General features: G+C 31.1%; 1 long non-coding RNA gene across 1 annotated transcript; it reads right to left on the bottom strand.

The window, feature by feature from the left end:
• Positions 1 to 4994: 4994 nt before the first annotated feature.
• On the bottom strand, positions 4995 to 7148 carry LOC131872521 (uncharacterized). Its single transcript, XR_009370661.1, has 2 exons — positions 6949 to 7148; positions 4995 to 5061 (listed from the first exon to the last, which is right to left on the bottom strand). It is a non-coding gene; the product is annotated as an uncharacterized LOC131872521 (long non-coding RNA).
• Positions 7149 to 8293: the final 1145 nt, after the last annotated feature.

An 8293-nucleotide genomic window follows, 5' to 3' on the forward strand; every position in this document is an offset into this window, starting at 1 on the left:
ATCCAAAACTTGTAGAGCGACATTACCTGTTACTTATTTAATGAGATCATAGTAAAATAAATCATGGATCACCAAATATGACAAAAGCTACTTTTGCAAATAAAAATAATATAATATTATTCTCTATTATTAAAAATCAGAAACCTAATAAAGTTTCTTGATCTTTTAAAAAAAGTTGATAAAATTTCTTATCCACTTCTTTTCTCTACTAATTCATTAGTAGAGATCCATGGTATTATTTCAGCCATCATTGTAAAATAAGACAATGATCACTACTACACAGTAGCAGCTGTTAATGCATTTAGAAAGGCTAATCTTTCAATTACAAATATTATTATTGTCATCCTCTCTTTAAAAACCTGATATAAAGAATGACGTCGTTTCTTGTTATATAAGATGAAATAACTCCAAGGTTCTCCCCACTTATTTCTGCACATGAATAGACAAAGCTATATAAGTTAGTATAAATAGGTTTTATAATGCAGTGATTTTCAAATCTACTAAGAAAATGATTTAAAAATTGTTAAAACGAATTAGAAGATTGACCTTTACAGAAATCATATGATCGTGATCCAATGGAAAATCCCATCCTCTTCAACGACGTTCAGGAAACACACATTCTCTAAATGCTTTCATCTACCTAGAAAACTAACTGGGTGATGCATCTGATGAAGATGAAAAGGAAGGATAAAAGATATTTTATTAACAACAAACATCCCTCCCCTTTCAACCAGATGGTACCGATGCATCATCCAATCGATTTTCTGGGCTTTTGAGCTCTTTGCAATAGTATACAGAACCACAATCTTCTTGCATCCTTTTTGTTTCCTATTTTCCATTAAGGATATGGGATTCAATAAGAATTCATGCATGGGAAAATTAAAAGTAGAGTATAAGAATTATAATAATTCTAGGATAAAAAAATATAAATGGATGGACTGGATTCAATACAATATAAATCAGATAAAATAATCAAGAGTTAATATGAATAGGATAAAAAAATAAAAATGGATGGACTTTTTGAATTTTATTGTATATATTTTTCATTCAATATTTCAGATGTTTCTTAGCTATCCTTTATCAAATAATCAAGAGTTAAAACCTAATTTATCTATGTAATATTAGATTTTTTGTTTGCATACAAAACAACAAAAACAAAACCTAATGCCACATAGTAAGCCAAAAAGGGGAAAATGAAAGACTATCATTGTAAAGCCAAAAAGAAGGAAATAAAATATAATGATTGTAAAACGTAAAACGGAGGAAATTAACTTAGAATTCAAAGAATTCAAAGAACTATTTACTGACTTGCAAATTTATGAATCGATAAACCTCTTCTATATAAATGCAGAGGAAATAATTTCCATTCTCAACTTCAAAATATCTATGGAAGAATTCTTAGAAAACCCATCTTTCTCTTCTTCTCCTCTTCTCCTTCCGTGTTGGCAAAATTACAGCAAATTAAAGTGTAGAAGGTCATTTCGAAGAATGAAAGATTGTAGGCCATATAGAAACTAAAAATAATATGCCCATATCAATAAGATGATATAGAAAAGAAAAGGAGACAAATGACACATTAGAGAAATTGGATGTATGGAGCAAAATAAATAGGTGAATGGTTAAATGGAAATCACCCAAAGTGGATAGTGGGTAGGTAGAGGTAATTAATGAATAAATAGTTTAATAATCTTGGTACAATTTTTTTTCCAAAAAGTCATCCAATGGTTAAGAAAGGTAGGTAAGTGAAAAATTATTTTATTTTCAAAACCAATAAATAGTTTCAATTTTCAAATTTAAGTTGTTTCTATAATTTTCCACTAAACTTATGCCAGGTGGCAAATTAGTGATCCTATGGTTATCTTGCATAATTAAGGTTAATTTTGGCATATTTTTTTCCAAAAAGTCATCAAATGGTTAGGAAGGGTGAGTAAAAGAATTTTTTTTTTAAATTTTAAAAGTGAATGAATAGTTTCAATTTTCAAAAAGTCATTTCTATAATTTTCCACTAAACTTATGCCTTTGTGGCAAATCAATTATCTGATGGTTATCTTGGATAGGTAAGGATAATTTTAATATTGTTTTTCCCAAAAATCCATCTAATGGTTAAGAAGGGTAGGTAAGAGAAATACTATTTTATTTTAAAAGTGAATTAATAGTTTCAATTTTCCAAAAATTGTTACTATAATTTTCCACTAAACTTATGCCTTGTGGCAATTAGTGATAAGATGTTATCTTGGGTAGGTAAGGTTAATTTTAGTATGGTTTTTTCTTATTATGTCGTCTAATGGTGAGGAAGAGTAGGTAAGAGAAATATTATTTTAATTTTAAAGTCAATCAATAGTTTCCATTTTCAAAATGTTGTTTCTATAATTTTCCACTAAACTTATGCCCCATGGAAAATTAGTGATCTCATGGTTATCTTGGGGGAAATTGCTATCTAGCCCTTAGCCCTTAAGATGCACCAATGTTAAAGGTTATGGATAAATTATAGTGTTTGAAGGTAACTTATTCATATCTTGGGTGGGTAAGGGTAATTTTCGTATAACTTATTCATATCTTCAATGTTAAAGTTATGCATAAATTATATTGTATGAAGCTAACTTATTATATTTCCGTTAGACTAGCACTATTGCAATCAGTTTTTCTTAACCAATAAGAATTGTGATTTTTAAGTTTCTAAATTGTAGAATTTTTTTCCTTAAATTTAATTGGCTCAAAAATTTGACAGCTTTTTTTGTTTTTGATGAATAGGTATCTCTAATAAAATTATTTAATAGTACACTATCCGCAAAAAAAAAAAAGGAGATGTGAGATCACCCCTTAGGAGTCATATGGGTAGCACCCAGACATACCACTAAAACATAAAAAAAACACAGGCAACCCCTGAAATTAGAAACAAATAAATAAAAACTGATAAGCCACTAAAATTAGAAACAAATAAATAAAAACTGATAAGCCACTAAAGAAATAAGAATAGAAAATGGAAGTGGATCACGATCATCCTTAGGATCCCATACATTGAAGCAGGGTCAGGGTTGTTGTCCGAGAAGAACCACCCTTCTTCAGTTGTCCTCTCTTCATTCTCCTTCTCCTTCCTGGCCAGAGAAATGGCCAAAGCAAGCCAGGAGAACCCTTTGGAAGAGCCAAGCCAGGTAAAATCTCTGCTGGTATTCGACCAACTAGAACCACCAGCAGCAAGAAAATCAACACCCCTTGTACCCCACCCGGAAGCAGATCCACGACATGGCGTAGAGGCTGAGCAACACTGATTGAAGTCACTACCACTACAGGACTAGTGGTGAGAAAACTGTGCCCATGGGAGTTGTGAGCGAGGAGCAGAGGAGTTGCAACCGCACCATCGGCCCCGAGGTAGAGAGTGGTCACGAGACAGAGAGCGGTCATGGGAGGTAGAATAATCTAACAACACTCATGCCATGCCACCATACAAGGGGCATTTCCCAAATGGTCCAAGAGCATTTTCAAGTGGGCAACCTTTTTGGCAGCATCACATTATTACAATACATGCTTTAGTAAAAAGAGAGACATGAATATCAATAGAGCTGTGAGAAAATGAATTGATAGCTAAAGAGTGAATGTTGTTGAGACTATGTATTAAAATCATGAATACAGTGGGTAAACATACATACAAATCGGGTATATAGCCCCTCCTCAGTCATTTCTAGACATACCACAAAATTTTCAATCATCTGATATACATCTTTATTGTGTCTATTACCTAATACATATCAAATATGCATGCAGGGATATGACCAACACTAACAGGCCTCAGTATCTTCAAATCACATTACTTCCATCTAAGAATTGTACTCACATTACTTCCATCTAAGAACTGTACTGGCATTACTCCATGAGTTCTTGAAGAAATATTCAGAAAGTGCAAGTTGATTGCATTCGAGACGTCATTCCTTACTTGTAACTGAATATTGATGTTTCAACTTACAAATGCACTTACATAATCAATTTATGATGGTAATAGATTTATTTTTAGAAGGGGAATTCCTCAGGTTCCATTATATTGTTTTCAAAAAGGTTTCAATTTAACGTGGGCACTCTCATCAATATACAACAACATAAATTCTTAGGAAGACTTTTCACAAACTAAAAGTAGTAGTGTCTTGCAATGGAGCATCTGTAGAACCCTTAATACAACATTAGAGTTGTTATGCATTTAGAAAGGCTAATGACATTTTACCTACACATATTATTATTGTTGTTCTCTCTTAAAAACCTAATATAAAGAATGACGGTTGTTTCTTGTTCTATATATAATTAACCTCCTTTATCAAGATGTAGATGAAATAACTCCAAGGTTCTCTCCACTTCTTCTTTCTGTCCACTTCTTCTTTCTGCACACGAATAGACAAATCTATATTATTATAAATAGATTTTATAATGCAATGATTTTATAATCCAGTGAAAAAAATTGTTAATAGGAATTTGATGATTTACCTTTGCAGAAATCTTGTCATCCAACTTATTTGATCTTGATCCAATGGAAACACCCATCCTCTTCAATGATGGTCAGGAAGCACACATGCTCTCAATGCTTTTATATACAGAGAAAACTAACTGGGTGATGCATGAGTATCATCTTGGTACAGATGAAGACGAGAAGGAAGTGGGGTTATACTTTTGACACAACGAACGCGCCTTCCTTTTCAGCCTTCTCAGTATCAATATGGTACTGATGCATCATCCAATTAGTTTTCCCAGCTTTTGAGTCTTTTGCAGTATACAGAATCACGATCTTCTTGCATCCTTTTCTTTTTCCAATTAGTTTTCCCAGCTTTTAAGTCTTTTGCAGTATACAGAATCACGATCTTCTTGCATCCTTTTTCTTTGTTGGATGAGATTCAATATGAATCAATGCATTACAAGATTAAAAAAAATACAAATAGATGAACGGGATTCAATATAATATGAATCTAATAAAATTCATAAAAACATATAAATTTATAGATCTATTATAGATACTTGGTCCTTCTTTGTTCTCCATTTATTTTCTGCTGCTAAACCTTGTCAAACGATTGCATGAAGGATCTGGAAGCACGATGAGTAGAAACAAGGATGAGCTGGAGAATACAATGGTTGAAATGTACATAAAGATAGATTATTGGTGAGATCTAGTATAAAATTAAATTTAGATTTAAAATTTGTTATCATTTCTTATGATTACATGATTCTTTAATGGTGAAAAAATTTAGTATATTTATGAATTGATAAAATATTTTTTGAGTGCTATTGTATATACTGTTCATTCAATATTTCAGATCTCTCTCAACAATCTCTCAAACAGTGAAAATCTCAAATTATCTATGTATTAGATTATTTGTTTAGAATTTTTTGTTTGCATATAAAACAAACAAAACCTAATTTCACATAATAAGCCAAAAAAAGGGGGAAAATAAAAGACTATCATTGTAAAGCCAAAAATAAGGAAATGAAAGATTATGATTATAAAGTCTAAAAAGAAGGAAAAGAACTCATTTTGAAGAGTTATTTACTGACCTGCAAATTTATGAGATAATAAACCTCTTTTATCAAAATGTAGAAGAGATCAACTTAAAAACATCTATCGAAAAATCCTTTCAAAACCCATCTTTCTCTTATGCTCCTTTTTGTTGGAAGTGGAGACACTCTGAGAGGGGGGGGGTTGAATCAGAGTGTCACAATTTTGACTCAATTTTTTTTTTTTGAAAAGGGCTATCTTGATTAGCAACAGGTGGATGGCATTAAACACATGAGTTGTAAGTTTACCCAAATATGACAAAACATTGTAAAAACAACACTGTTAACAAAGTATGTAAAATGACCATTCAAATGATAGACAGATAATCTTTGATTTAAGATTTCTGAAAACAAGATGATTTTGCCACTTTTCACAAAACACGCAACATCTAAAAATGATTTGTACACAGTAGAGAGAGAAAGAAAAAATAATAAAAGATCTAAAGTATCAGAGCATGTGAAACAAAATGAGACAAGATTGGACACATAACACCATAATTTTCATGGGTGGAAAACCCTCTTGGGGTAGAAAAACCACTCGATAAAAGATTCCTTGTATTATTTCACACCAACTCAGTACACAAAATTTAGAAGCCACAAGGCCTCAAGGAGCACCAACCCCTCTTCCTTATACAACATCAAAAATTGCCAACTCAAGCTACAATCACTGGTACCTTTATGACTGCACTATGTTCTGCAGTCACAAAACTATCAATGGTTGGAGCGAGTATAATAATATCTCAATCTGATTCCCACTAAAAAAATTGCAACAATGTCCTTCATATCTCTGTATAGCAGACAGAGAATGATATTTTTAAATTTTAAACACAATCAGAGAGATATTTAAATTTTAAACACAATCAGAGAGAGTACACTCAATCTCTGGATAATAATAATAACTCCAACCTCAGTGGCATCAAGTACTATGCAAAACAGAGTAATAGTCCAGAACACTATGAAAAACAAAATGTCTGTCAATCTTCTTTTTACTAATTTTCTTATTCAAGTCTCTCTATCTCTCTCTCTCTCTGTTTTTTTCATAAAAGTCCTGTTTCCAAAAACTTATATAATTTCAATGTGCTCTTCAGAACATGATCAAAGAGTGTCTTCAAGAGTAACCCTCGTATATGGTTACCCACACTGGGTTAGGGTTTAATCAATCGACTAACCTGTTCTTTGTAAAGAAAAGAAATTATCCTCTTTGTAACGAAATCAACAAAAACGATTTCATTAAAAAACATAAAACCTTGCAGCTGTAAAATCTTTTTTTTTTTTAATTGAAATTTTCAGAAATAACAGAACGTTGAAAAGTTTCAAAGCAACCAACTAATCTTTGAATTATTTATCATTTATAATTCAAATAATCTCAGATATCTCCCTGAAAACTGCAAGAACGAGAGTATTTCGAAACAATATTACCTGTTCTTTTGAAGAGATGTACCGGAGAATGAAATCCTAAATATCTGCACAAAATCCCATTGAAATCAGCAACTAAGACCACCATTCGACTCGTTTAACCTTGCGGATTGTCATACCAAAAACCCATAACCAAAATCTGACAATATTTTGCCCTGTAACTGCTAGAGTGAAACTCATAGCGGTGGATGTATTAGGGTTTGATAAACTCAGCCAGAGAAAAACTTTTGAAAGAGTTTTAATTTACTTCCAACAAAATACTTTTGTTTTATTTTAACGCTCAAAACATTTTACAAATATATTACAAGTTGCTGATAACAAAATGGCACCCTTTTTGTCACCAAGGACAACTAAGGGTAGCACTTTTTGCATATGCATGAGCATGAGTTAGACTGCAAGTTTTAAAATGCAATGAGTTTTAATATAGTTTTTTTCCAAAAAGCCATCCAATTGTTAAAAGGGTAGGTATGAAAAATATTATTTTATTTTAAAAGTGAATTAATAGTTTCAATTTTCAAAAAGTTGTTACTATAATATTCCACTAAGCTTATGCCTCCAGGCAAAATAGTGATCCAATGGTTATCTTGGGTAGGTAAGGGTTATTTTAGTATGATTTTTTCCAAATATGTCATCTAATATTGAGGAAGAGTAGGCAAAAGAAATATTATTATTATTTTTAAATCAAATCAATAGTTTCAATTATCAAAAAATTGTTTCTATAATTTTCCACTAAACTTATGCAGTGTGGCAAATTAATAATTGGATGGTTATTAAGGGTAATTTTGGTATCACTTATTTGTATCTCCAATGTCAACCCTTAGGATTGGATAAAGGTAATATTGGAATTATAGTGTATGAAGGTAACTTATTAGTACTTGTTGTATTATTGCACTCAAATTTTCTAAAGTCATTGTTATTCAATTATTCCTTGGTAACTTATTAGTACTTATTGTATTATTGCACTCAATTTTTCTTAACTCATTATTATTCAATTGTTTCTTCACCAATAAGAATTGTGATTTTTTTTTCTTTAAAAAAAAAAATTAATTTTAAATATTTAAATTATTTATTTTTTAACTTATATACCTCGTCAATGCTTTCCATAGGCTCAAAACTTGATCCTTGGTGGTCTCATTTGGAGCCATTCAACAATTTCAATTTTCAAAAAGTTGGTTTTATCATTTTCCACTAAACTTATGTCCCTTGGAAAATTAGTAATTTTAGTAAGATTTTTTTTAATATGTAATCTAATGGTTAAGTAGGGTAGGTAAGAGAAATATTATTTTATTTCAAAAATCAATCAATAGTTTCTATTTTCAAAAGGTTGTTTTTACAAATTTTAACTAAA

This window comes from Cryptomeria japonica, unplaced genomic scaffold (assembly GCF_030272615.1).
Source record: "Cryptomeria japonica unplaced genomic scaffold, Sugi_1.0 HiC_scaffold_639, whole genome shotgun sequence".
NCBI classification, from domain to species: Eukaryota; Viridiplantae; Streptophyta; class Pinopsida; order Cupressales; family Cupressaceae; genus Cryptomeria; species Cryptomeria japonica.